The sequence below is a fragment of the Dipodomys merriami genome, unplaced genomic scaffold (assembly GCF_024711535.1).
Source record: "Dipodomys merriami isolate MVZ:Mamm:240054 unplaced genomic scaffold, mDipMer1.0.p SCAF_16, whole genome shotgun sequence".
Classification (NCBI taxonomy): Eukaryota; Metazoa; Chordata; class Mammalia; order Rodentia; family Heteromyidae; genus Dipodomys; species Dipodomys merriami.
The window spans coordinates 8,256,420-8,282,555 of record NW_027202937.1 but is presented as its reverse complement, the minus strand read 5'-3'; the positions used below and the strand labels follow the sequence as shown (position 1 = coordinate 8,282,555).

At 46.8% G+C, this 26,136-nt stretch overlaps 1 protein-coding gene and 1 non-coding gene across 3 annotated transcripts in view; both read right to left on the bottom strand.

The window, feature by feature from the left end:
* The window catches only part of Stk38 (serine/threonine kinase 38), a 44,887-nt gene extending 40,851 nt beyond the window's left edge, over window positions 1–4,036 (bottom strand). For both annotated transcript variants that reach the window (XM_070023877.1, XM_070023878.1), the window contains exon 1: window positions 3,816–4,036. The gene's annotated coding sequence lies outside the window, so the exon portion shown is untranslated. The remainder of the gene's footprint in view (window positions 1–3,815) is intronic.
* Window positions 4,037–19,240: 15,204 nt separating this feature from the next.
* Window positions 19,241–19,445, bottom strand: LOC138828533 (small nucleolar RNA SNORA73 family). Its single transcript, XR_011372281.1, has one exon. It is a non-coding gene; the product is annotated as a small nucleolar RNA SNORA73 family (small nucleolar RNA).
* Window positions 19,446–26,136: the final 6,691 nt, after the last annotated feature.

The following is a 26,136-nucleotide window of genomic DNA, read 5'->3' as shown; positions in this document are numbered from 1 at the left end:
CTACTCAGGAGGCTGAGATCTGAGGATCATGGTTCAAAGCCAGCCCGGGCAGGAGAGACCGTGAGTCTCCTATCTCCAATAAACCACCAGAAAACCGGAAGTGGCACTGTAGCTCAAGTGGTAGAGTGTTCGCCTTGAGCTGAAGAGCTGAGGGACAGCGCCCAGGTCCAGAGTTCAAGCCCATGACTGAATTCCCCCCCCCCCAAAAAAAAGACCCACAACCGAGGAGCTGGTAAGGTGGCTCAGTGGTAGAGTGCTTGTCTTGCATGCATGAGGCCCTGGGTTTGATTACTTAGTATCGCATAAGCAGAAAAAGCCGGAATTGGCACTGTGGCTCAAGTGGTAGAGCGCTAGCCTTGGGCTGAAGAGCTGAGGGACAGCACCCAGGCCCAGAATTCAGGCCCCAAGGGCAAAAAAAAAAAAAAGATGCTTATATAAGCCAGGCACTGGAGGCTCATGCCTGTAGTTCTAGCTTTTCAAGAGGCTGAGATCTGAGGACCACAGTTCAAAACCAGCCTGGGCAGGAAAGTCCATGAAACTCTTATCTCCAATAAACCACCAGAAAATTGAAGTGGCGCTGTAGCTCTAGTGGTAGAGCACTAGCCTTGAGCTAAAGAGCTGAGGAACAGCGCTCAGGCCCAGAGTTCAAGCCCCACAACCAACAACAACAATAACAAAAAAAAGATGCTCATATATTAGAGTCAACAAATTCTTCAGCAGACTGATTCTCATCTTACAGGATCTATCTATCTAATGTAATAGTAAAGCAGGGATGTCCTTCCTTTTAACTTTTCTTCAAATCCTCTCCTCCTCTACTTCCTCCATTGAGAAAAGGTTTAGTCTAACTCTAATAACCTTTAATCAGGAGACAATTAACATTGCCTAATAGCAATTCAAAGGTTTTCTGGGACAACCAAGTGCTTTTTACCACAGGGCTTTCCCTTATGCTTTCTGTAAGTCAACACAGGTCACTGGAGGTCTTGTTAAATTTGTTTCATTCTCCTTCAACTCTGTTAGGCAATTATAATAGATAGTTGAGAAGTTCTTCAAAGTTTAAATAGATTAAGAAAAGGATATGATCCTAATAAAAGCCAGGGATGAGAACTTCAAACTTAAAAGGAGGTCAAGGAAAACCACAGTTTAATTCAGTCTAGATAGTTAGGCTGGGTTCACTAAGTTTACAAAGGAACTGTTATCTCTACAAATAACTTTGCTGTCACCAATACTTTATTCCTTTGTGACCAACAACCCATACCTCTCATCTGGACATGAAGTGTCCAGATGAAATTGTTCGTCAAGAGGGCTGGGAAGGTGGCTCAGTGGTACAGCGTTTGCCTTGCATGCATGAGGCCCTGGATTCGATTCCTCAGCACCACATAAGCAGGAGGAAAAAAAAGTCAGAAGTGGTGCTATGGCTCAAGTGGTAGCACGCTAGCCTTGAGCTGAAGAGCTGAGGGATAGCACCCAGGCCCAGAGTTCAGGCCCCATGACCGGACCCAAAAAAAAATGTTTCTCAAGAATCACAAGTATAAGCCAAAAGTAGTGCTGTGGCTCAATGGTAGAGTACTAACCTTGACTGGAAAAGCTGAGGGAGAGCACCCAGGCCCAGAGTTCAGGCCCCACAACCAACAAAAATAATAAGAATAAAAATTACATGGGGCTGGGAAGTTGGCTCAGTGGTAGAGTGCTTGCCTCTCATGCAAGAGGCCCTGTAATCCTAGTTACTCAGGAGGCTGAGATCTGAAGATCATGGTTCAAAGCCAGCCTGGGCAGGAAAGTACATGAGACTCTTTTTTTTTTTTTTTTTTGTCCAGTCGTGGGGCCTGAACTCTGGGCCTGGGCACTATCCCTCAGCTCTTCAGCTCAAGGCTAGTGCTCTACCACTTGAGCCACAGCGCCACTTCCGGCTTTTTCTGTTTATGTGGTGCTGAGGAATCGAACCCAGGGCCTCAGGCATGCAAGGCAAGCGCTCTACCACTGAGCCACCTTCCCAGCCCGAAAACCTTTCTTTTTTTTTTTTTGTCTTTTTTTTTTTTTTTGGGTCCGGTCGTGGGGCCTGAACTCTGGGCCTGGGCGCTGTCCCTCAGCTCTTCAGCTCAAGGCTAGCGCTCTACCACTTGAGCCACAGCGCCACTTCCGGCTTTTTTCTTTTTGCTTATGTGGTGCTGAGGAATCGAACCCAGGGCCTCAGGCATGCAAGGCAAGCGTTCTACCACTGAGCCACCTTCCCAGCCCTTTTTTTTTTGTCTTTTTCGGTACTGGGGATCGAACCCAGGACGCTGCACTTGCTAGGCAAGAGCTTTGCCACTGAGCTACATCCCAGCCCCCATGAGACTCTTATCTCCAATAAACCACTAGAAAACCTGAGGTGGCGCAGTGGCTCAAGTGGTAGAGTGCTCACCTTGAGCTGAAGAACTGAGGGACAATGCCCAGGCCCAGAGTTCAGCTCCCATGACCAACAAAAAATAAAATAAAATAAAATCACACGTCTGCTGGGTTACCAGCAGCTCACACCTATAATCCTAGCTACTCAGGAGGATGAGATCTGAGGATCATGGTTCAAAGCCAGCCCAGGCAGGTAAGTTTGAGGAGACTCTTTTCTCCAATTAACCACCAAAAGGCCAAAAGTGGAACTGCAGCTCAAGTGGTAGATTGTTAGCCTTGAGCAGAAAACAAAAAAAAAAGACAAACTCAGGGGGAATGCCAGGCGCTGAGTTCAAGACCAAGGACACAGACATAGGGACACGGATACACGGGGACACACACACACACACACACACACACACACACACACACACACACACACACACACACACACACCATCACATGTCTGATCTTTCCTTCTGAACTGTGAGCCACTGAAAAGCAAACACCATGAGCAGGGTGTAGTGGTACAGGCTGTAATCTCAGCACTCAGGAGACTGCGACTTGAGGATCAAGGCCAGACTGGGCAGAAAGCCTATAGAGTAGGAGAGGGGGAGCGGGAAAGAGGAGAAAGAGGAGGGGGGCAAACTCCTTGTCCTATACTTGTCATAATTTTCCCCCAATTCACAGACGGTGCTGTATACTTAGTACCTAAAAAAGAGAGAATTTAGAAAAAAAAAAAAAAAGAAGAAGAAGAAGAAGAAGAAGATTGACTGGGGAACTGCCAGAATGGCTCAAGTGATGGAGCACCTGCTTACAGAAAGGTTAACTCGGGAACAAAACAAAACAATAACACTGCTTTTTGATGTGCGCCGGGGAGGGCCGTTTGGGGTGAGGGGGACCCTGTTCTCAGGACGTCAGACACACTGGCTGGCTGAGTGACAGCCGGGGTGGGCGGTGAGCGAGGAAAGGACGAAAGGACAAGCTTCCCCCTCGCGTCTGGGTCACTTCCCGGTGTGTCCAGCGGCCGCCCCGCACGCCGGGTGACTCCGATTTCCCCCACTCTTGGCCGGACTTGTCCCTCTCCGCCGGCGGGGAGTGGTCGCTACGTGTCCCGGTGCCTCGACGGCTCGGGGAAGCGCGGGGTCCTGCAACGGACGGTGGGGAAGGCGCGGGCTCCGAGGCACCCCGCCCCGGGGCGGGCTTCATTGGCTCCCACCCCGGGGAAGGGGGCGACCTAGGAGGGCGGCGGCGGGGAGAGGGAAGAGGGGAGCGGCGCCCCGCACCCGCGCGCCCACCCCGCCGCACTCACGGACGGCAGCGCCGGGACGGCGGCCCCGGGGCCCGCGACGAGCAGCCTCGGCAGCCGGAGGCAGAGAACCAAAGCGAGGAGGTGAGCAAGAACGAGCGCGCGGGCCGCGGGAAGCGGCGGCGGCGGCGGCGGCACTCACCCGAGCCCGGGGCGCGGCGCGGCCCGCAGCCCTCTCGACGTGCGGGCGGACGAAGATCCAGCGGCAGCCGCCGGCCCGCCGGAGGACCGAGGGGACGTGCGAGGGGGGCTCCGAGGTCGGGGCCTGAGGAGCCGTTGTCAACGGGGACAACAGGAAGCGTCCCAACTGCCGGAAAAGACGGAGGCGCGGAGGGGCCAAGACACCCCTGGTCCCCTCGCGGTGCAGAGGGGCTGCCGCGGCGGCGGCCCGGGCCCCGGACTTGCGCATGCGCGAGTCGCGGCTGGGCGTGCGAGAGCTGCGCGTGCGTGGCCCCGCCCTGCCCAGCTTCACTCCCCTCACCGGGTTTGCACAAAGGGTGAGGCTAGACGTGTGCGGTCGAGGCGGTCGGGAGGTTGGGCTGAGCTGGACCCGGCGGGGCTGGGGAAGTTCCTGCTGTTTTGTTTTATTTACTTTGAAACAATTACAGCCTCGCATGAAGTGGCAAAATAAGTACTGAGAAGTTCCGTACACCCAACACCCAGCTCCCCTCCGCATCTTACGTAAGACCCGGTATCGCAACCCGGAAATTGACGTTGGCACAGGACGATGAACTAAACTAATACAATTAAGTTGCATGACAGACATCTGTTGGCCTTAACCACTCTGGCGTGCTTTCGGGAGCCGGTGTGTGCCAGTGTCGTTCAAGGAAATGTAATCCCTTCCCCCCACCCCCACTCCCCTGGATTTTCAAATCACCGGTTGCACAATAGGTCTGCTGAACTCTTGGCTCCACCTACTTTTCCTTAAAGTTAGGGTTCACGGGCTTTACCTGAGATCAGGTGAGCTCTCGGATCTGGGAGCTGGCAGCCGGGGAGAATGTCCCACGTTCACTGGAGGACCTGCCTCTCCCCTTTCCCCTCCACCTTTTGCACTACTGAGGTTTGAACTTAGTGCTTTGCACTTGCTAGCCATTCCCCCAGCCCTTTTCACGTTAGTTATGTTTTGATTAAGATCTCTATTTTGCTCAGTGCCAGCGTGGCACCCTGATCCTCCTAACTATGCCTCCTCGATGGCTGGGATCACAGGGACCACCCACAACACCTCATTTGTTACTTGAGATGGAGGTCCCACTAACTTTTTAGCTTTTAATTGAGATTCTTCACTCTCTACTTCAGAGTAGCTGGGATTTCAGGCCTGTGCCCACCACTCCTGGCAGAATCTGATTTTCAACTAATTACCTATTTCTTAGTCCATTAAAGCCCTTAGCCTTTAGACACAGAACGTGAAGCAGTATCCTCAAGTGGAAAATATCAGGTTCTAGGATGCAAGACATAGTCTTAGCCCACCTTCAGAAAGACACATAAAAGGCCAGAATGTTCTCCTTGCCATTCATTCACTAAGAATGTAGTGACGGGAAAAGTGTTCTAGTACATCTTTATCCCCAGGTGAGATCATGGGACTTGGTTTTCTCCCTTAAGCACTGAGTTCTGGCTTTGTTTGCTTCATAGTCTGAAAAAGATGAGCTTTCCTTGACTGGAGTCATCATGGAAGCCTAGTTTGCTCTTCTCTAGTGTCACAGAAAAACCACTTCAGCTAGGTGCTGCTGGCTCACACCTATGATCCTAGCTATTCAGAAGGCTGAGATCTGAGAATCATGGTACACCTGTGGTCCTAATACTCAGAAGGCTGAAATATGAGGATCTCTGTTCAAAGCCAGCCCAGGCAAGAAAGTCTCTGAGACTCTTCAATTAGCCACCAGGAAACAGGAAGTGGTACTGTGGCTCAAAGTGGTAGAGTGCTAGCCTTGAGCAAAAGAGTTCAGGCCCTGAGTTCGAACCCCATAACAAACAACAACAAAAGGAAGGAAGGAGCTGGGTGCTGGTGGCTCACGCCTGTAATCCTAGCTACTCAGGAGGCTGAGATCTGGGGATCACGGTTCAAAGCCAGCTTGGGCAGGAATGTCCGTGAGACTCTTCTCTCCAATAAACCACTAGAAAACCAGAAGTGGCGCTGTGGCTCAAGCGGTAGAGTGCTCGCCTTAAGCTGAAGAGCGCAGGGACAGCACCCAAGCCCAGAGTTCAAGCCCCATGACCAACAAAAAAAAAGTAAGGAAGGAGGGGCTGGGAAGGTGGCTCAGTGGTAGAGCGCTTGCCTTGCATGCATGAGGCCCTGGGTTTGATTCCTCAGCACCACATAAGAAGAAAGCTGGAAGTGGTGCTGTGACTCAAGTGGTAGAGCGCTAGCCTTGAGCTGAAGAGCTGAGGGACAGTGCCCAGGCCCAGAGTTCAGGCCCCACAACCAGACCAAAAAAAAAAAAAAAAAAAAAGTAAGGAAGGAAAGGAAGAATGGAAAGGAAGAAAAAAGGAAGGAAGGAAAGGAAGAAAAAAATGACTTCAGCTTCATTCTCTCTACCCAGAGCCAGTGGCCCCCCAAAGCCTCCTCTTAAAATCTCCCTCCACAGTCATTTAATAACAGTCTTAGATGTTTGCATAGTACTTTACAGTTTACAAACCACTTGCACTATTTAATCAGTTGATCTTCACAGGACTTTGGCAAATCATATCAGATGAGGTTTTATAGATAAACGAGCACTCAGAAATGCTAAGTGACAAGCTTGGATTCTCACAGCTTGGAGCCCCAAAGCCAAGCAGGGAACCTTGTTTCCTGACTGTAAATCCAGTCTTCTTCCTCCTCTTTCTCCCTCCCTTCCTCCCTCCCTTCCTTCCTTTCTTTCCTCCTTCCTTCCTGCTTCCTTCCTTTCTCCTTCCTTCCTTTCTCCTATCTTCCTCCCTTTCTTTCTTCCTTCCTTCCTTGCTTCTTTCCTTTCTCCTTTGTTCCTTCCCTCCTTCCTTCCTTCCTTCCTTCTTCCTTTCTCTCTCCCTCCTTCCTTCCTTCTTTCCTTCCTTTCCTTTCCTTTCTTGGTACTGTACTAGGGCTTAGACTCTGTGGTAGAGACCACTTGAGCCACAGCTCAACTTGGAGATTAGAATCTTACTTGGGGGGCTGGGAAGGTGGCTCAGTGGTAGAGTGCTTGCCTTGCATGCATGAGGCCCTGGGTTCAATTCCAGCACCCAAGCCCAGAGTTCAAGCCCCACGACCAACCAAAATAAATAAATAAATAAATAATCACAGAAAAGCCAGAAGTAGCACAGTGGCTGAAGTGGTAGAGTGCTAGCCTTAAGCAAAAGGACAGCACCCAGGCCCAGAGTTTAAGCCTCAGGACTCCCAAAAAATAAAAATAAAAAATAAAGGAAGAAGAGGAACAGGAGAAAGTGCCCATGATTCAATAGCCCCAGGTCTCTCTCAAGCCAAAGATATAATGACAAAAGTGAATGAAATATGTAGGGCACATATTTTAGGAAGCGCTCATCATCAGGTGTCACCCATGCACTTGCACAACCCGCAGAATGAGGGCCTCCACACCTTACATTAAACATTCTATAGTCGGGCACTGGAGACTCACGCCTGCAATCCTAGCGACTCAGGAAGATGAGTTTGAGGATTGTGGTTCATAAGGGAACTCAGGCAGAAAAGTACCGTGAGGGACTGGGAAGGTGGCTCAGTGGTAGAGTGCTTGCCTTGCATGCATGAGGCCCTGGGTTCGATTCATCAGCACCATATAAGCAGAAAAAGCTGGAAGTGGTGCTGTGGCTCAAGTGGTAGAGCACTAGCCTTGAGCTGAAGAGCTGAGGGACAGTGCCCAGGCCCGGAGTTCAGGTACCATGACTGGCAAAAAAAAAAAAGAAAAGAAAAAAAAAAAAAAAGAAAAGTACCCTGAGATTCTTACATCCAATTAACTACTCAAAAACTGGATGTGATATTGTGACTCAAGTGGTAGAGCACTAGCTTTGACTGTAAAGAGTCTCAGGGACAATGCCTAGGCCCTGAGTTCAAGTCCTAGGACTGGCAAAAAAAAAAAAAAAAGTTTTATGACCTTTGTTTGCCTCACCCTGGTCCCTGTCCTCATAACATACGCACTAAGTTTTTTTATAGCTGTACCTGAGCTTTTGCACTCAAAACTACCACTCTACCATCTTGAGCCACAGCACCACTTCTGTTTGTTGTTGTTGTTGTTATTGTTGTTTGAGAGGTTAATTGAAGATAACAGTCTCACAGACTTTTCTGCCTAGGCTGGCTTTGAACCATGATCCTCAGATCTCATACTCCTGAGTAGGTAGGATTACAGGTGTGAGCCACTAGTGTCTGGAAACACTGGGGTTTGAGCTCAGTACCTTATACTTGCTCAATTTGCTTTCTAGGTTGGCACTTTGCTACTTGAATCACACTTCCAGCCCTGCATTTTGCTAGTTCATTGGAGATGGAGTCTTGGGGACTTTTCTGCCTGGGCTGACATCCAACTGCAATTCTCCAGGTCTTAACTTCCTTGATAGGCCCTGGCAGTAGGCTAAACTACTTTCTTTTTGTTGTTGTTGGTGGTGGTGCTGGTTGTGGGGCTTGAACTCAGGGCCTGGGCACTCACTGTCCATGTGTTCAAGGATAGCACTCTACCGCTTGAGCCACAGCACCATTTCCAGATTTTTTTGTGTATGTGGTACTGAGGAATCGAACCCAGAGCTTCATACATGCTAGGCAAACATTCTACCACTAAGCCACATTCCCGGCCCTGAGGTAGAATTCTTTCTGGAGAAACATCAGATCTTGCTTATCAAGGTCTCTGTGAGGCACCGAGGGCTCACTAGAGGCTGAGATCTGAGGATCATTATTCAAAACCAATGCTGGCAGGAAAGTCCATAAGACTCTTATCTCCAATTAACCTCCAGAAAAGCTGGAAGTAGAGCTGTGGATCAAGTGGTAGAGCATTAGCCTTGAGCAAAAAAGGCTAAAAGAAAGTTCCTTGGCCCTGAGTTTAAGTCCCAATACTAGTACAAAACATAAAAATAATAATAAAGTAAGGTTTTTCAAGTGGCTTTTTGTCTTGTGATGAGTCAGATTTTCTTGGAAAAATAGTAATTAAAAAAAAAAAAAAAGTGGGCCGGGCGCTGGTGGCTCACACCTGTAATCCTAGCTACTCTGGAGGCTGAGATCTGAGAATCTCGGTTCAAAGCCAGCCTGGGCAGGAGAGACTGTGAGACTCCTATCTCCAATAAACCACCAGAAAACCGGAAGTGGCGCAGTAGCTCAAGTGGTAGAGCACTCGCCTTGAGCTGAAGAGCTGAGGGACAGCGCTCAGGCCCAGAGTTCAAGCCCCACAGCCGGAAAAAAAAAAAAAAGTGGGCTGGGAAGGTGGCTCAGTGGTAGAGCGCTTGCCTTGCATGCATGAGGCCCTGGGTTCAATTCCTCAGCACCACATAAGCAAAAAGAAAAAAAGCTTGAAGTGACGCTGTGGCTCAAGTGGTAGAGTGCTAGCCTTGAGCTGAAGAGCTGAGGGACAGCGCCCAGGCCCAGAGTTCAGGCCCCACGACTGAACCCGAGGAAAAAAAAAAAAAAGTCAGGCTCATGCCTGTAATCCTAGCTATTAAGAAGGCTGAGATCTGCTGGATATCAGTTCAAAGCCAGCCGAGGCAGAAAAGTCCATGAGACTTATCTCCAGTTAATCACAGAAAAAAGCCAGAAGTGGAGCTGTGGCTTAAATGGTAGAGCACTAGCTTTAAGCAAAAGGGGCCCCAGGGACAGTGCTCAGGCCCAGAATTCAAGCCCCAAGACCAGAAATAAAAGAAGAAAAAGTCCCCAAAGCTGTGAAAGATGACAAGTCCAAGACTGGCTACAATCCAAGTGACATGTCAGCTGTTCTGACCTGTGTGTATAGAAATAAAATATAAGAGCCTCTGTAGCCATGAAGAACTCATGGAAGGAAGGGAGAAAAAGAACTCCTAATTTCTGAACAGAAGGAGTAATGAAAAGGAGTTCCCTAAAGCAAAGATAAATCTGAAAGGCATAGCCGGGCACCGGTGGCTCACACCTGTAATCCTAGCTACTCAGGAGGCTGAGATCTGAGGATCCTGGTTCAAAGCCAGCCAGGGCAGGAAAGTCCATGAGACTCTTATCTCCAAAAAACCACTAGGGAACCGGAAGTTATGCTGTGGCTCAAGTGGTAGAGCGTTTGCCTTGAGCTGAAGAGCATAAGGAAAGGGTCCAGGCCCAGAGTTCAAGCTCCATGACTGAAAAAAAAAAAAAAAAATCTGAAAGGCAGAAAGGAAAGGGAGGAGTTGTGCAATGAGCTCATCAGGGAGTTCCTAAGGCTCTGGCTTTGAAAGATTTTCTTTCAGAACAAAGGGTGGAGAACTTCTGACTCACAAACTCCGGGCTCCCTCAGGACCATGTAAAATCTTCCCTTATTTGCAAAATTCCCTAGAACTGCCAACTGGTAAATTGGCTGAAAATTAGGTATTTGGATCCTATTTGTTCCAAAGAGAAACAATTGTACACACACACACACACACACACACACACACACACACACACACACACACACACACACACACACACACACACACACACACACACACACACACCCACCCCTCAAAGTGTTCCACAGCCACATATTAAGTAAACACTGGATTAAGTAAAGAAAGTTGCATACATTTACTTCTTATATTTTGTACTGCATTGTGATTTGAACTCAGGGTCTCAAGCTCTTACTCAGCTTTTTTTTTTTCCTTTTGGTGTGTGTATGCTTGAACTCCAGGACTGGGTGCTAGCTTTTTTTTTCTACCACTTGAGCCACACCTCCACTTCTAGTTTTTTGGTCCTTAATTGGAATAAGAGTTTTATGAACTTTTTCCAGGCTGGCTTATAATCATATCCTCAGATCTCGGCCTCTTGAGTAGTAGCTAGGATTACAACCCTGAGTCACTAGCACCCATTTTTGTTTTGTTTTGGTTTTTTCTCTTCTTTTCTTTTGCCAGTCCTGGGGCTTGAACTCAGGGCCTGGACACTGTCCCTGAGCTTCCTTTTGCTCAAGGCTAGCTAGTACTCTACCACTTGAACCACAGTGGCATTTCTCGCTTTTTCTGTTTATATGGTACTGAGGAACCAGTTCTATCTACCACTAAGCCATACCCCTAGCCAAATAAACTAGACTTTTTTTTTTCTGATCCTAGGCACTGTCCGACAGTCCCACCGTCTCTGTGCTTAAAGCTAGTGCTCTACCACTTGAGCCACAGCCCCACTTCTGCTTTTTCACAAAATGGCACAATCTCTTTTACAGGCAGCATTCGTCTTGGAACTCCAGTTTTCTTCTTTTTTTTCTTCTTCTTTTTTTTTTTTTTTGCGTATGTGGTGCTGAGGAATCGAACCCAGGGCCTCAGGCATGCAAGGCAAACGCTCTACCACTGAGCCACCTTCCCAGCCCCGGAACTCCAGTTTTCTGATTTATAAAAGTCTCTGTGCCAACATCCACAACATCTTTTTGCTGGGAGGCAGAGCCCCTGCCACCCTGCTGCCCTGCCACCTGCTCCCCCTCTTTGGGCAACGCTTGGGGTTTTGTTTTCTGTTTTTTGAAAGTCAGACTTGCTTGGCTGGTTTTGTCAGTGACCTTAAATTTAAGCACTCCTGGGTGTGGCTGGCAGATGCCAGTATCTCGTGCTTTAAGAAAATCCAGTACACAAATAACATTTTCAAAGCAAATTAGGGAGTGGCTGTTTGCCATCAAATGAACTTTGCAAAATGTTTCGCTTAAGCCTTTTAAAAAAAGATGTTTTTCCATATGTTTATTTATTAAATAGATGTAGTATTTACAGATGGTACAAAATACAAAAGAGTGAGCAAGGAAAAAGCCTGCACTTTGGTCCCCATCCCCCTTCCTGGCACTCAGCTCTGCACCACTCCTGTGACAGGTTTTCTGTGCATCTTTCCATACACAAACATATGTATTTGCATAAACATATGCTTCTAGTCCTGTGCAGGTGGTTCATCCCTGGAATCCTAGCTACACAGGAGGCTGATATCCCAGCTATCAAAGTTAGAAGCCAGGGGCTGGGAATGTGGCTTAGTGGTTGTGTAGTTGCCTAGCATGTATGAAGCCCTGGGTTCAATTCCTCAGTAGCAAATACACAGAAAAAGGCAGAAGTGGCACAGTGAATCAAGTTGGTAGAGCTCTAGCCTTGAGCAAAAGAAAAAGAAGCTCCAGCTGGGCACCGATGGCTCACGCCTGTAATCTTAGCTACTCAGGAGGCTGAGATCTGAGGATCACTGTTCAAAGCCAGCCTGGGCAAGAAAGTCCATGAGACTCTTATCTCCAGTGAACCACCAGAAAACCGAAGTAGTGCTGTGGCCCAAGTGGTAGAGTGCTAGCCTTGAGCTGAAGAGCTGAGGAACAGCACCCAGGCCCAGAGTTCAAGCCCCACAACCAACCAAAAATAAGTAAATAAGAGAGAAAGAAAGAAAAAGAAGGTCAGGGACAGTACCCAGGCCCTGGGTTCAAGGCCAGCCCCAGGCCCGGTAAGGATACAGAGAGAGATGCAGGTATGGGGGTAGGAGAGTTAGAAGCCAGGCAGAAAAATCCCGGATACTCCATTAAAAAAAAAAAAAAAGAAAAAACAGCAAAAAGCAGCAGTACTGGAGATTTGCCTCCTGGAATAGAATGTTAGCCAAAGGAGCAAAATAGGCACAATGCCCTGAGCTAAAATCCCAGCACTGAAAAACAAAACACTACATCCTTCCATAGTCTTAAAAAAAAAAAAGTGTCTAAAACAACATACTGTATTTTTTTTGTTTTTTGTTTGCTGAAAAATACATCTTGGAAAGCCTCCCAAGTCAGAACAAATAGAACTGCCTCATTCTTTTTTGAAAGCAACCTGAATTTAACCCAAAGGGGATTCTTTCCCAGTGAATGCCATTGTCCTGCAGTTCTGCCCCATTGTTGCCCTCTATTGTAGGGAGCTGATTGTCTCTGGTGATTTCCTCCTCCTGGTGTGGGAGGAAAGGAGAGGAGGAAAAGGGAAGCGGAGGGGTAGGGGAGCACCTTAGCATTTTCTGCCCCCCACTATTGAAAGCTGAACAATCCAGTGTATCCTTTCTTTTCCCCCCTTTTGTTCATTAAGTAGTAAGGTGTGTGTGTGTGTGTGTGTGTGTGTGTGTGTGTGTGTGTGTGTGTGTGTGTGTGTGTGTGTGTGTGTGTGTGTGTGTGTGTGTGTGTGTGTGTGTGTGTGTGTGTGTGGTGTGTGTGTGTGTGTGTGTTGGTACTGGGGCTTGAACTAAGGGCCTGGACACCGTTCTTCACTCAAGGCTAGTATTCTACCACTTAGGCTGGTAGATACATTGGGAGATATGAGTCTGACAAACTTTCCTACCCAGGCTGGCTTCGAACTGAGATCCTCAGATCACATCCTGAGTGGCTAAGAATACAAGCAAAGCTTTTTTTATTTATTTATTTTTGTCTGTCTTGGGGCTTAAACTCAGGGCCTGGGCACTGTCCTTGAACCTCTCTGTGCTCAAGGCTAGCGCTGTACCACTTGAGCCACAGTACCACTTCTGGCCTTTTCTGTTTATGTGGTACTGAGGAATTGAACCCAGCGCTTCATGCATGCTAGGCGAGCAGTCTACCTCCAAGCCACATTCCCAGCCCTCCCTGAGCTTTTTTGCTCAAGGCTAGCACTCTATCACGTTGAGCTACAGCTTTACTTCTGGTTTATTTGCTTTTTTTTTGTTGGTCAAGGGGCTTGAACTCTGGGCTTGGGAGCTGTCCTAGCGCTCTTCAGCTCAAGGCGAGCGCTCTACCAGTTAAGCCACAGCGCCACTTCCGGATGTCTGGTGATTTATTGGAGATAAGTCTCACAGACTTTCCTGTGTGGGCTGGCTTTGAACCGTGATCCTCAGATCTCAGCCTCCTGAGTAGCTAGGGTTACAGGCGTGAGCCACCAGTGCCTGGCTTTCACTTCTGGTTTTATAATGGTTAAATGGAGTTAAGAGTCTCATGGACTTTCTTCCTCCTAAGTAGTTAAGATTACAGGTGTGAGCCACCAGTGACCAGCGCAGGCAAAGCTTTTGAAAGCCCTCACCTTCTCCCAGACTCTAACTGGAGATCACTGTCCCACCAGCAGCTGCTCTTCACAGAGGTTCGACTCAGCCCTGATCACAGTAAACCTGTACAGTCAAAGTAAAAAGGAACAACTTTGATCTAGCTGAGGATGAGAAGATGCTGATCTCCCAGCCCTCAGGAGCAGCTTTGGGTCACCTGGTCATCCATTCACCTCAGGGGGTAAGATGTGATCGTTTAAGACGCTTTCGAGAAAGGTTAAGTACCCTGAAGGGAAACCCTGTCCTTGGCTCATTGTTGGACTAGTTGTTTCTCTGATTGATTGGTTTGACTGATTGATTGGCAATTAAAATCTGTTTACAAAGCAAAAGGAAAGAAAGGTACAAATCACCAGTCTTTGGAAGAAATAGGTTTATTGTTAAAAGTCTGTGGAGTTCATAAGCTTCGTAGCTCAAGACAATGACAATTTGCATTGTGAATGTTAAAATGTGTTGGTGACTTCAGCTAAGTATCACTACGCCACAATATTGTGAAATTTATGTATTTACTTAATCTCAATAAAGAATTAAAAATAAAATATATTTTTACAAAATCTATTATAATAATTATATTTTCTAATTGTTTTTCCTGTCAAAAAAAAAAAGGAAAGAAAGAATATAGGAAGCTGGTGCTGGTGGCTCAGGCTTGCCCCATAATCCTAGCTACTCAAGAGGCTGAGATCTGAGGATCGAGGTTTGAAGCCAGCCTAGACAGAAAAGATTATTCTTTATTTTTTTTTTTTGGTCGGTCATGGGGCTTGAACTCTGGGCCTGGGTGCTGTCCCTCAGCTCTTCAGTTCAAGGCAAGCGCTCTACCACTTGAGCTACAGCACCACTTCTGGTTTTCTGGTGGTTTATTGGAGATAGGAGTCTCACGGTCTCTCCTGCCCAGGCTGGCTGTGAACCGTGATCCTCAGATCTCAGCCTCCTGAGTAGCTAGGATTACAGGCGTGAGCCACCAGTGCCCGGCCAGAAAAAATTATTCTTATTTTCAATAGCTACTCAGAAAAAGCCAGAAGTGGCGCTGTGGGTCAAGTGGTAGAGTGCTAGCCTTGAGCAAAAGAAGCTCAAGGACAGTGCTCAGGCCCTAAGTTCAAGCACAGGACTGGCAAAAAAAAAAAAAAAACAAAGCCAGCCCCGGAAGATAATCTGAGAGACTCTTACCTCCAATTAATAACCCATGAAAAGCCGGAAATGGACGTGTGGCTCAAATGGTAGAATATCAGTCTTGGGAGAAAAAACTAAGAGGAGCACAAAGCCCCAGAAGTAGCGTGCATACACACACACACACACACACACACACACACACACACACACAAAGCCCCAGAAGTAGCGTGCATACACACACACACACACACACACACACACACACACACACACTATTTCTGACTCACGCCCAGTTCCTATTACTGCCTTTGGTCTTCACAGCTCAGTCTCAAGAAAGGGTTTCTGCACTTACTACCTGCCATACCTCCCACCACCTGCACTTTGCTTTCTTCCACATTCTGCTTTAATTGTTCTTCACAAGGTCAATGCCAGTGTCCTCCTCTTGAGTATCTAAATCCAATGGACGTGTCTGGCTCTTACTGTGCTTGGCCCATCTGAGTATGTATGGTCACCAACCCTTCTCCTTAAAGTACTGTTTCTTAGCCTTCCTCCTGAAAGTATTTCGCAGATGGTTTAAAATGGCTCATCAGGTAATTGCCAACTCAGGGACTAGATTTTTCTTTCAACCTTTACAAACATCTAGTTATCTTTAATTCACCCTTCAGGACTCTGCTCTGAGAGCACTTCCCTGTCCCTTAAGGCCTGTGTGCATTGTTGCCTGGGTCTTGCCAGAGCAGTAATTATCATAGATTACAATTAGATGTGCTAGGTCATTCTACACCCCCAGAGTTCTCCCTGGGTTGTACTTAATTTCTAGAAACTTCTGTGGTGGTAAGACACAGGGAGAGTGACTTTCTGCAACTCAGTGTCATGTATTCTACCAGCCAGGCCTAAGTGGACTGAGCACTCACAGTGGACATTCATGCCAGTCTAAAGTAATCAAAACCAGGCCCAGCTCTCTCTGTTCTCTCTCTCTCTTTCCTGTGGCACTGAGGATTGAACTTGGGGCCTCATTCTTGCAAGACAAATACTCTATCTGTTGGGCAGTGCCAGTCTAACACATGAGATGTAGCCTTCAGATGACTCTCTCCCATGATACTCTGCATCTGTCTTTATTTTTGTTTTGTTTTTTATAATTTTTTTTGGTTGGTCGTGGGGCTTGAACTCTGGACTTGGGTGCTATCCCTCAGCTCTTTAGCTCGAGGCGAGCACTCTACCACTTGAGCCACAGCGCCACTTCCAGTTTTCTAGTGGCTTATTGGAGATAAGAGTTTCTCGGACTTTCCTGCCAGAGCTGGCTTTGAACCGTAATCCTCAGATCTCAGCCTCTTGAGTAGCTAGGATTACAGGCGTGAGCCACCGGCGCCTTGCTGTTTTGTTTTTTTTTTTATAATTTTGTTATTCTTATTATTATTTTTTGCCAGTCTCAGGCTTGAACTCAGGGCCTGGGCTCTGTCCCTAAGCCTTTCTGTGCTCAAGGCTAGCGCCCTACCACTTGAGCCATAGCACCACTTCCAGCTTTTTTTGTTTATGTGGTGCTGACGAATCAAACCCAGGGCTTCATGCATGCTAGGCAAGCACTCTACCACTAAGCCACATTCTCAGCCCTATTGGTATTATTAAGGTATATAACGGGTTTACCATTTTGCAATTCAGGTGTAAGTTTCTCTTTTGGATAATGTCATCCCTTCCTTTTTCCCCCCAGTTTCTCCTTCCCATCTCTGTTTTGTTTTTCGCAGCTCTGCTTTCTTATCATCATCATACTTCTCTCTGGGGAATGAGTCAAAATAATTGGACTTCAGGGAGAGCTATGGCTTCTCTGTACTGACAAATACTTTTTCTCCACAACAAGGTCTAATTGCTAACCTGTTCTTTTTTTTTTTTTTTTTTTGTCCGGTCGTGGGGCCTGAACTCTGGGCCTGGGCACTGTCACTCAGCTCTTCAGCTCAAGGCTAGCACTCTAACACTTGAGCCATAGCCCCACTTCCGGCTTTTTTTTTTCTTTTTGCTTATGTGGTGCTGAGGAATCGAACCCAGGGCCTCAGGCATGCAAGGCAAGCGCTCTACCACTGAGCCACCTTCCCAGCCCTGCTAACCTGTTCTTAAAAACAGGCTTGGGCTGGGAATGTGGCTTAGTGGTAGAGTGCTGGAACTGGGTTCAATTCCTTGGCACCATATAAACAGAAAAGGCCAGAAGTGGCACTGTGGCTCAAGTGGTAGAGTGCTAGCCTTGAGCAAAAAAGCAGCTCAGGGATAGTGCCCAGGCCCTGAGTTCAAGCCCCAGGATTGGAGAAAAAAAAAAGTGGGGGAGCTTGTTCCAGGCACCAGTGGCTGATGCTTGTAATCCTAGCTACTCTGGAGGCTGAGATCTGAGGATCACGGTTCAAAGCTAGCCTGAACAGGAAAGTCTGGGAGACTCATCTCTAACTACCAGAAAACCAGAAGTAGTGCTGAGGCTCAAAGTGTTAGAGTACTAGCGTTGAGCAAAAAAGCTCAGGGACAGTTCCCAGGCCCTGAGTTCAAGCCCCACACAACCAACAACCAAAAAAATCGGACTTGAAGGGATTTTATTTATTGCAATAATGATTGCTAACAACCACCACCACATATTGATGGCTAATCAATGGGCTTTGATTAACCCTTTCTTTTTTCTTTTTATTCAGGCCTTGGGGCTTGAACTTGGGCCTAGGGACTATCTCTTTGCTTCTTTTGTTCAAGGCTAATACTCTACCACTGGAACCTCAGCACCACTTCCAGCTGAGAATCTCAGGTATCAATTTGAACCTTGATCCTGAGATCTCAAACTTCTGAGTAGCTAGGATTACAGGCATGAGCCACTAGTGCCTGGCTTTCAGTTAATTTATCTTAACAAGTCTGACAACAAGAAACAGGAATTGTTAACTCTATGTCAGAGATTGGAAAAAGTGAGCATACTGGGTTAAACTCAAGAGCCCCACGCTTTTGTTTGGCTTTTTTTTGTTGGTTGTGGGGCTTGAACTCTGGGCCTGGGTGCTGTCCCTCAGCTCAAGGTGAGTGCTCTACCACTTAAGCCACAGCACCACTTCTAGTTTTCTGAGTGAGTTATTGGAGTTAAGAATTTCACCGAGTTTCCTGCTGAGGCTGGCTTTGAACTGTGATCCTCAGATCTCAGCCTCCTGAATAGCTAGGATTTCAGGCGTGAGCCACAGACACCTGGCTTGTTTGGCTTTTTTGTTCAAGGTTGGTACTCTACCACTTGGGCCACACCTCTACTTCCAGCTTTTTGCTGGTTAATATGAGACTGGTTTGTCTGCCCATTCTGATTTCAAACCATGATCCTCAGATTTCAGCCTCCTGAGGAGATAGACTGCAGATGTAAGCCACAGGCCCGTGTCTCTCAGACTGTTATGTCGCTCTTCCTAGGACCTGCTGGTACCAGATTGGAGCTGGCCACTGTAGCCCAGCAGGTGATCACCATGAACACACTGTTCCTTGACTTCTGCTTTTCTTTCAGAAATCAGAATCAATGAAGCATGAGCTCCCCAGCTCTTTTCCTAGCAATGGGAGACAAAAAAGCAGGCAGGAATGTAAATGGGTATCAGAGGTGAAGGGACTAGGAACCAGAGAGAGATGAGCTATGATAAGCAACTCAGAAATTCTAGGTAAGAGGTAGCAGCTGTTAAAATGCCTGCTACTTCCCTGTTTGTTGACAGATAGCTGCTACTGGACATGCAGCCCAGCCCAGGGTTTACCCCCACTCACTCCCAGCACCCAGTCTCTTCTCTTTTTACCCTCCTAGGCCTGCATTGATTAGTTAGGGTCCAGGCTGAACTACAGTTGAATGTTTTGGGGTTTGTTTTTTTGGTGGTTCTGGGGCTTGAACTCTGGGCTCGGGTGTCGTCCCTGTGCTCTTCAGCTCAAGGCGAGCACTCTACCACTTGAGCCACAGCCACTTTTGGTTTTCTAGACGTTTATTGGAGATAAGAGTCTCATGGAATTTCCCGCCCAAGCTGGCTTTGAACCGTGATCCCAAGATCTCAGCCTCCTGAGTAGCTAGGATTACAGGCTTGAGCTACCGGTGCCTGGCCAGTTGAATGTTTTGAGTAACACATGTGGATGTTGACTCAGGCTAGAATGGATTCTAACTAGGGTGACTGGCCAGCATACTTAAACTTGGGCAGTTTTACCCACCACTGTCTTAGGACATTGTGACAGCCCAGACTCTGCCCACCCCTTGGTTGTGGCCTTTAGGTTCTGGATGGTGATATTGCATGTATTTTTTTTTTTAGGCATTCATAAATGAATATAGCAAGCCTATAAGTCAATCCTACTAAGACTCAAACTACAATGGCAAAATATTAGCTCACACCTACACCAAAGTGTATGACTGTTTCCTGCATGGTTTATCTCCCCAGTCATTGTCCACAGGACTCTGGGAAGCTGTAGGAATATGCAGGCGCAGACACAAAAGCCCGGCTTCATATCCAACATTGTGGAAAGGGACTATACATTGTTGGGCAGAGCCCTATGCTCCCCTAGGCCATGAGGACAGAGCCCGGGGGGAGTGACCTCCCAGGGTGTCCATGTTGGTTGCATGTATTTTTTTTTAACTGCTGTGGATCAAAATATAAACATCTCAGGCTGCCAGGTACTGGTGGCTTATGCCTGTAATCCTAACTACACAGTAGGCTGAGATCTGAGAATTGTAGTTTGTAGCCAGCCTAGGCAGGAAAATCCATGAGACTCTTATCTCCAACTAATCTCAGAAAACGCTAGAATTGGTGCTGTGGCTCAAGTGGTAGAGCCAGCCTAGCCTTGAGCAAAAAGAGTCAGGGACATCACCCAGGCCCAGAGTTTGAGCCCCAGGACTGGCAAAATAAATAAATAAATAAATAAAAATCTCAGGCTTAGGTATTCATTCCAGGAAGAGGTCCATAGCTGGTCTCTGGAGACAAGATCTAAAGGCCACAAGGCTCATGGGCCAATCTAGAGTGGCCAGGAGTTAGTGAGAGTCACATCTGGGATATAAGTAGAAGGGTTTAATTGGATCCCCAAGTACTTCAGGGACATAATTAAGGAAGAAGTATGTATATTTGGGTATATGATTCTCATGTGAAGCTTTTGCCAAAGGCAAGCTGGGTATGGTGTTACAGGCCTGTAACCTCAGCATTTGGGACTGTGGCAGGAGAATTGTGAGTTTGAAGCCAACCTGGGCTCTGGAGCAAGATCCTGTCTCCTAGGCTACATGTAAGCATATACATGCTTCATTCTGCTAGCCCTGTTTGTCATGGGCCTGGGTTTCCTCTGCTGTAGAGAGCGATGCCAATCTAGCTCAGGAGGGGAGAAAGACAGTCCTACTGGAACCCGATCAAGACAAACATGTTTCAAAACTCAGAATTTTCAGCACATGCTGAAAACGGACATGCCACTCTGCCCCCTTCAGTTGCTTCTGGGAGTTGTTTCCCTATATTGGTGATTTCAGGAGTGAGCCTGGCTATTGAAAAGAACATTTCTCACACACACACACACACACACCACCACCACCACCACCACAACCACCACCACCACCGCTCCAGCAGGCCTCTGATTCTATCCTGGATCCTTTTCTAGGCCTTTGTAGGTTTAAGAACCAAATAAGGGGTTCAGCTCAGCAGGCAGGCTGGCATTAAACTCAGCAGTTCAGGCTACTAAGGGAGAAGAGCGTGGAGTTTTCAAGCCCACGACCGACCAAAAAAAAAAAAAAAAAAAGAGCGTGGAGTTTGAGAGCCAAATGAGGGAGAAAAAAAAAATCTTGTAAGGCTTCAGAAGTGAGTTGTTTGCCTTCTGCCCAACCCCTGCCCCTCCTCCCACATCTGTCCACAAGACTTGTCCTCCAGGTTTCTGCAGGAATGGGGCTAGAGCTGAGAAAACAAACCCACCCCCAGAGACCTATCCCCCAGCTCCAGGCCAGGAAGATGGCTCAGTGGTAGAGCGCTTGCCTTGCATGCATTAGGCCCTGGGTTCAATTCCTCAGCACCACATAAACAGAAAAAGCCGGAAGTGGCGCTGTGGCTCAAGTGGTAGAGTGCTAGCCTTGAGCTGAAGAGCTGAGGGACAGCGCCCAGACCCAGAGTTCAGGCCCCATGACTGGCAAAAAAAAAAAATATTTATGGAATACTGTTCCTTCAGAAAAGGAAGGAGCAAGAGTTGGACACAGGTAGCTTATACGAATCCTAGCTGCTCAGGAGGCTGAGGATATGCATTCGAAGCCAGCCCAGATGGGAAAGTCTCTTATCTCCAATCAGCCAGCAAAAAAAAAAAAAAGGAATTTCTGTTGTTGAGTACCAGCATTGAGCAAAAAGCTAAGGGACAGTGCCCAGGCCCCCTAATTTTAAGTCCTAGCAATGGCAGAAAGAAAGGAAAGGAAGGAAAGAAATAAAGAAAAAGGAAAACAGGCTCAGAGAAGTTAGTAACATCCTAAAGTCACATGAGTGGAAATAAGATTTATTTATTTGGGTTGGGAAGATGGCTCAGTGGTAGAGCGCTTGCCTTGCATGCATGAGGCCCTGGGTTCAATTCCTCAGCACCACATAAGCAGAAAAAAAAGCCGGAAGTGGTGCTGTGGCTCAAGTGGTAGGGTGCTAGCCTTGAGCTGAAGAGCTGAGGGACAGTGCCCAGGCCCAGAGTTCAGGCCCACAACTGGACCAAAAATAAATAAATAAAAATAAACCTCATCCTGGGCTGGGAAGTTGGCTCAGTGGTAGAGCGCTTGCCTTGCATGCCTGAGGCACTGGGTTCGATTCCTCAGCACCACATAAGCAAAAAGAAAAAAGCCGGAAGTGGCGCTGTGGCTCAAGTGGTAGAGCACTAGCCTTGAGCTGAAGAGCTGAAGAGCTGAGGGACAGTGCTCAGGCCCAGAGTTCAGGCCCCACAACCGGACCAGAAATAAAAAAAAAAAAAAAAAAAATAAATAAATAAATAAACCTCATCCTTTAGAAGCTGTGTGACCTTGGGAAGTTACTTGAAGTCTCTGGATCCTAAGTGACATTTGTTTCCAGCCTTGACAGTTTTTTTGTTTTTGTTTTTATTTTTGCCAGGGCCTGGACACTGCACTTCTTTTGCTCAAAGCTAGCACTCCATCACTTGAGCCACAGCACCACTTCCGGCCTTTTCTGTTTATGTGTTACTGAGGAATAGAACCCAGGGTTTCATGCATGCTAGAAGTACTCTACCAGTAAGCCACATTCCTAGCCCTCTCTTTTTTTAGTTGATTTGGTTGTTGTGTTTTCTTCTTTTGGTGATGGCAGTACTGGGTATTGAACACAGGACTTTGTGCTTCTTGCTAGGCAAGTGCTGTGTCACTTAAGCCATACCTCCAGCCAATAGTTAACATTTAGTACATAAGGTAAAATCCAGAAAAAAAAAAATCACAGGGTAAAATCATTAGTGTGTAGATGGGAGGAGGTTTTATTAGTAAGGCTTTACCCAAAAGAGCTCAGAAACTTCAGGGTTGTATAACTCAGGGATATCAGACTAGGAGAAATTAGGTAATAAATTGACCATGTCTAGAAACTAACTAGGGACTAGGGGCCAATTTGTGTGCTTGTGTATGTGTGTCAATACTGAGTCTTGAACTTAGGGCCTACGCATTGTTCTTGACCTTTTGTGCTTAACGCTAGTGCTCTAACAGTTCCACTTCCAGTTTTTTGGTGGTTAATTAGAGATAAAAATCTCACAGACTAAAAAAAAAAAAAAAAAAAAAAAATCGCACAGACTTTCCTGCCTGGGCTGGCTTTGAACCGAGATCTTCAGATCTCAGCCTCCTAAGTAGCTAGTGTTACCAGCATACGCCACTGGCATTTGGCTACTTAATTTTTATTGTATTTTCTTTCCTTTTTTCTTTTTTTCTTTTTTTTTTGTCAGTTCTGGGGCTTGAACTCAGGTCCTGGGCACTGTCCCTGAGCTGTTTTGCTCAAGACTAGTGCTTCTACCACTTTGAGCCATAGCTCTACTTCTGGCATTTTTGGTGCCTAATTGGAGAATCATGGAATTTCCTGCTTAGGCTCTCTTTGAATTATGATTCTCAGATCTCAGTCTCCTGGATAGCTAGGATGATAGGCATGAGCCACCAATGATCAGCAACATAACCTTATTTGAAAAGCAAATCAGTGCTCCATTGTTCTGCACACTTCTGTGTGGAATGAGGTAAGATCAGGAAGCCAGGCACTAGCAAGTTCATCCCTGTAATCCTAGCTACTCAGGAGGATGAGATCTGAGAATCATAAACTGAAGCCAACAGGGCATGTGGTTCAAGCAGTAGAATGCCAACCCAGAGTTCAAGCAAAGACCCTGAGCTCAAGCTCTAGTACCCCCCCCCAAAACAATTATCATTTGAACATGAACAATTGAAAAAATTAAGATATTTTAGCTGGGCACTGGTGGCTCATGCCTTTTATACTAGCTACTCAGAAGACTGAGATCTGTGGACTGAGGTTAGAAAACAGTACAGGTAGCAAAGTCCATGAGACTTTTCTTTATTTTGCCAGTCCCAAGATTTGAACTCAGGGCCTACGTACTGTCCCTGAGTTGCTTTTGCTCAAGGCTAGTGCTCTACCACTTGAGCCACAGTGCTATTTCTGGCTTGCTCTAAGTAGTCTATTGGAGATAAGACTTGCATGGACTTTTCTGCTCAGGCTGGTTTTTAACTGTGATCCTAAGCCTCCTGAGTATCTAGTATTACAAGTGTGAGACACCAGTGGCCCCGTCATGAGGCTCTGATCTCTAATTAACTACCAAAAAACTTGGAGTGGAGCTGTGACTCAAGTGGTAATGCAAGACTTGCTCAAAAAAACAAAAACAAAAAAAAAACAAAACAAAACCAAAAAACCCTCAGAGACACTACCAAGGCCCTGAGTTCAAGCTCCAGGACTACCACACACACAAAAGCTACCTTACATCTACTGTCTCCAAAATCCATTGCATATTTCCCAGCAGATTCCATTGGGAATCTGCTAGTGGAATGCACTCAGTGGGTATTGCATTAAGATAGCAAAGCCCTATATAAATTTTCAGCCTTCTGTACCCTGTTCTGTGCCCTGGAGCCTGACTCTGGGCTGTGTCAGCCAGCTCTCCTGCTAACAGGCTTCCAGCTGGACTGAGGCAGAAGGCATCATGAAGAGATGAGACCAGGAGAATGGCTTGCCTAGGGTGCATGTAAGCCCTAGGTTCTTTTTGTTGTTGTTGGTGGTGGTGATCATGGGGCCTGAACCCTGGGCCTGGGCGCTGTCCCTCAGCTCTTCAGCTCAATGCTAATGCTCTACCACTTGAGCCACAGTACCACTTCCGGCTTTTCTTTTTTGTTTATGTGGTGCTGAGGAATCAAACCCAGGGCCTCAGGCATGCAAGGCAAGCACTCTACCACTAAGCAACATTCCCAGCCTCTTTTTTTATTTTGCCGGTCCTGGGGCTTGAACTCAGGGCCTAGGTGCTCAAGACTAGCACTCTACCACTTAAGCCTCAGCACAATTTTTGTTTTGAGTTTACTGGAGTCTCACAGGAACTTTTCTGCCTGGGCTGGCTTTGAACCATGATCTTTAGATCTCATCTCCTGAGTAGCTAGGATTACAGGTGTGAGCCACTGGCCTGGCTTTTTTATTATAAAGATGATGTACTGAGAGGTTATAGTTACATAAGTCAGGTCATGAGTATATTTTTTTTCTCTTGTTGGTTGTGGGGCTTGAAGTCAAGGCATGGGTGCTGTTCTTGAACTCTTTTACTCAAGGCCAGCGCTCTACCACTTTGAGCCACAGTGCCATTTCCTGTTTTCCGACGGTTAATTGAAGATAATTTCACGGACTTTCCTGTCTGGGCTGGCTTTGAACTGCAATCTTCAGATCTCAGCCTTCTGAATAGGTAGAGTACAGGCCTGAGCTACCAGCACCTGGCTGAGTGCATTTCTTTTTGGACAATGTCACTCCTTTGCTCTCTCTCTCTCCCACCCCCACACTCCTTGAAGTTTGATTATTTCCTGTTAAGCCACATCCTTTTGCAGAATTGTGAACCTGAGCTCAGTCAATGGGGAGCAGAAAGGCAGGGTCTGCTGGGTTAAGGATAAAAAGGGAGCAGCCTGCCTGCTCTGTGTGCTTGTTGCCAGTTTTTTTTTTTTTGGGTCCGGTCGTGGGGCCTGAACTCTGGGCCTAGGCACTGTCCCTTCTGGGCACTGGGCTCTTCAACTCAAGGCTAGCGCTCTACCACTTGAGCCACAGCACCACTGCCGGCTTTTTTCTTTTTGCTTATGTGGTGCTGAGGAATCGAACCCAGGGCCTCATGCATGCAAAGCAAGCACTCTACCACTGAGCCACCTTCCTAGCCCCTTGTTGCCAGATTTTTTGACTGATATCCTTCCCTTCTGCAGAAATAAACTTTACTTTGCAGAGTTCCTTTTGAGTTGTCTTTATTCCTATATAATACCCCAATATATGAAGCTATTTCTAATAGGCAGGAGCTCTACCACTTGAGCTACTCTTGTCTTTTTTTATGCTTTATTTTTCTGGGTCTTGCTATTTGCTTGAGACCAGTCTGGATCTCTGTATTCCTTACTTAGGACTCTTTGTGGCTATGATTACAGACATACACCACCACACCAGTTTGTTGGTTGAGATGGGGGCCTAACTTTTTGCTGGGGCTGGATGGAACTGTAATCTTCCTCATCTTTGTCTTCCAAGTTGCTGGGGTTAGTGATATACCACCATGACATTTTAGAGCCTTATGATTTGTGTACACTGAAACTGAGGCTTGAACTTCAGGGCCTTGTACTCTGGTATGGTTTTCTTGTTCATGGCTGGTGCTCCACCACTTGATCCATGCCTCTAGTCTCATTTTTTTCTGATTAGAAATAAAGCTTTATTTTGATAGAAATAAAAAGGGGGAGAAAAGCAGGCTAGGGAATGTAGAATGCTTGTAGAATACATGAAGCCTTAGGTTCCATTCCTAGCAGTGCAAGAATAAAAGTAAAAAAGAAAAGGAAAATATACTTCAGAGGGTAGTAAATCCAAGTCAATACAGTATAAATGAGTCAGAATAAAACCTAGAGGCAAGGAAATAAGACTAAAGGTTTGCTAGCATCCCCCTTCAGAGAAACAAGAAAAGCACAGGGCCATATGTGATAGTAGCATCCCTGTGTCATAAGGCTTCACAAGTCAGCTTAGGGCTCAGCTCAAGAGTTATAATTCCCATTCTCTTCTCCCTTTTCTTTGCCTTATGATCCACCCTCCCCCCCAACACCTTTACAGATAAGGAATAA